At 37.5% G+C, this 3,094-nt stretch overlaps 1 long non-coding RNA gene across 1 annotated transcript; it reads right to left on the reverse strand.

Moving 5' to 3' along the window:
• Nucleotides 1-300: 300 nt before the first annotated feature.
• Nucleotides 301-1,511, reverse strand: LOC124705435. The gene is made up of 2 exons (XR_007004000.1): nucleotides 996-1,511; nucleotides 301-769 (listed from the first exon to the last, which is right to left on the reverse strand). It is a non-coding gene; the product is annotated as an uncharacterized LOC124705435 (long non-coding RNA).
• Between the last annotated feature and the right edge of the window lie 1,583 nt (nucleotides 1,512-3,094).

A 3,094-nucleotide genomic window follows, 5' to 3' on the forward strand; every position in this document is an offset into this window, starting at 1 on the left:
TTCTCTTACAGTCTTTTACTCTGACAAGCATACTAATGGTTGTTTCTGATGTGATGATAAAATTTACAGAAAGTGAACCTCAAAAGAAAGAAACAATAAACATGAGAGGTGCTTAAACTAATATTTTACCTTGGAACAGTTTGAATAAATAATCACTATCTTCTCTACCTCACACAAAAACAGGGTCCTAGTCCTACACCTTTTATCTGCTACTCCCCGTAACCTAAAATCCTAATGACAGTTGAAATAGCACATGGAACTATGGAAGTACAGCTTATAGCATGTTCTCATTGCGAAATATTTGATCACCTGTAGACATCATAATCAGTTATCGTAAACGATATTGGAGGCAGAGCAGAATTCAACTTTCCTCAGTTTGGATACTACAAGGTTTCATAACAAACAGTAAAAAACCTAAACAAAATGTACATAAATGGCAGCATATCAGCGAGTTTAGGCCATACGGACCATAGATAATTCCAGTACTCGGAACAGCAACACGAACTAGGAAGCTTGAGCTACAACAGTATGCCTGACTTGCTAACGAAATGGATCCTCATCACAAGACTTCTGGTGCCCCTCTTTGCAAAGAAGCAAATATCTCCCAGGTGAAGGTCACTATTGATGGCAAACTCCGACCAGCCTCCATGAATGGCTTTACTGTTTGGCCTGACGTGTAATGTAGTGTCCCACTCCTTGTCTCCAACTGAAGCGTGAGAGTTTGATGTCTTCTTCGAAGATAAGCTGAAGCATATCCCTTGCAGAATGCCTAGTTAAAAGTTTCAAAGTGTCAATTGCAACACAAAAAATTACTGTTTCAGGTCGGTGGCTAATTCAGCTGATAAGAAATTTGCTATGCATGCCAGTTTGGCAAGTAAATTGCAAAACAGAGTCTTGAAATTTCAAGAAAAGAATCAATAGCCTACAACAAACTAGAGATCAAAGAGCCAAATCCACACCAGCAGTTTTACAAAAGAGTATGTGTTTGAACGCACCAGAGAAAAGAGGTTGCCACCAACACAGCATTTGGTCATCACTGCCTCATAGATGGGAACTTCAGAAGCAATTGCTTGGACTTTCTCCTAAACTTTCTTCTTCAGCAGCTCATTTAGAGTTATCCCTCTTCCTAAAGTATACCCAAAGATTCTTTCACCATTTTGGCATTCCCATCCTGCGTGAGGTCACTCGTGTGTAAAGTTGCTTCAGGCTTTGAACTCCCTAGACAAAAGAGGAAAGCGCAGTAGCTCCAGTAGTAGCCACTGAACACAACATGGGCAAGGACAACAGTGAAGTGAACACATAGCAGTTCAAAAAGAGCTACCCACCGCGGTAGGTGAAAACACCATCATTATATGTTGTGAAATATAAATTGACTTGGATGGAGTATATTATATCCATGATAATCAAAATTGTGATCATTTAGGTAAGCAAACTAAAAAATTACATATCAACAAGTTAAGGATTGTGGACGCTCTCACAACTATTTCTCCCACATGTCCACAGGCTGCCACCGTCATCAGCATTCAGCGGTAGCAAGGATGCTTAGCTGAAACTGTCCCACAAGTTTGCTATAAAAATCTTACAGACATACTGTTACCCCCAAAAAAAAAGGCTAAATCTGCAGAGGAAAGTGCGTACTGCACTCATATTTCAGTGTGGAGTTACAATTGCAACCGATCCAGATGTTAGTTTAGAATATGACAGATACACTGTGTTACCGTACATATGACAGGAGTGCTTTCATCCTTCAATGCCCTTGATCATAGGCTGTTCAAAACGGAGCCAAACACCACTCCAAAGAATCAGTTGCTGCTAAATTCTCCCAACCAGAAAGGATATTCAATAGTATAATCTTCATGAGGAAATAGACAATAGTTATATACCGGTTGTCCAGCATGATGATGTCCGTACAAGCTCCACTGATGAACATGGTTAGAAATTAGAATTAGACAATTTAAGGAGCAAAATGGATGGAAACTAGAATTAGAAAATTTAAGGAGCAAAATATGCTAGAGTATCAACTGAACAAAAATTTGTCAGAAACCAGTATCGAGGATTCTGATATCAAATGGTTGTCCATTTAGGATGTTCAGAAAAATAATTTACTTCAGCATATCCCATTGCAATGGGAAAATTACAAGCTCAGGTAGTCAACCACATCAGTGGATGAACAATTTAACTGATCATTAGGTCTAAATAAACGCTAGAGAACTTCCATTAAACAATGCCATGTCCAGACTGTTAATTACTAAGATAACAAAAGATGCTCCACACATAATCCTTTTGTTAAAATCAGCATCGAGGATTCTGATATCAAATGGTTGTCCATTTAGGATGCGCAGCTGAGTAATTTGCTTGTGCAAATTAGCAAATATCATTGCAACATAAAAATTATGAGCCTAGTTAGGCAACTATGTCAGTGGATGAACAACTCAATTGATCATCAGGCCTACATAAACACTGGAAAAGGTACCATTAAACAATGCCATGCGCCCATGCCCGATTTGTTATTAAGATAACAAAAGATGTTTCACACACCAGGATGGAAATCTTGGTGCTACTTTCATGGTATATCGGCAATCTTACATAATATACCTCAGTTAAAACTCTTAAATCTTTTACTCTGATGACAAGCATATTAGTAGTTGTTTCTGATTTGATAATAGTATTTGAAGAATGTGCCTAAAAAGAAAGAACAATACACAAACTTAATTTATTTTTTGCCTATAAAGATAATGTTTCTCTGGAACCTTTAATTCATCAAAAGTAGCTTATCTAGCTCAAGAAAGAAGAGTGAACAAATAACCGGATTTTTTAAACTATGAGAAATGAAGAGAGAACACAACTGCAGGAGACTAACAGTAGTTAGCTATAACAAACTTTTTCTTCCCAAGGGCAGCAGTAAAACAAGTGAAGACAGAAGTTTGCCCCTTGGCTAAAGATATGCTTAAATTTGTTTTCCTCATTTCTTCTGTACTTAGAGAACATAGAAAGGTTAGTATACTGTAAACCATGAAATATTTCTATCATCCATTGACATAACAACATCACAAGAAACAAGTTCATAATGATATGAGATTAGTACTTCACACAA

The sequence above is a fragment of the Lolium rigidum genome, chromosome 4 (assembly GCF_022539505.1).
Source record: "Lolium rigidum isolate FL_2022 chromosome 4, APGP_CSIRO_Lrig_0.1, whole genome shotgun sequence".
NCBI lineage: Eukaryota > Viridiplantae > Streptophyta > Magnoliopsida > Poales > Poaceae > Lolium > Lolium rigidum.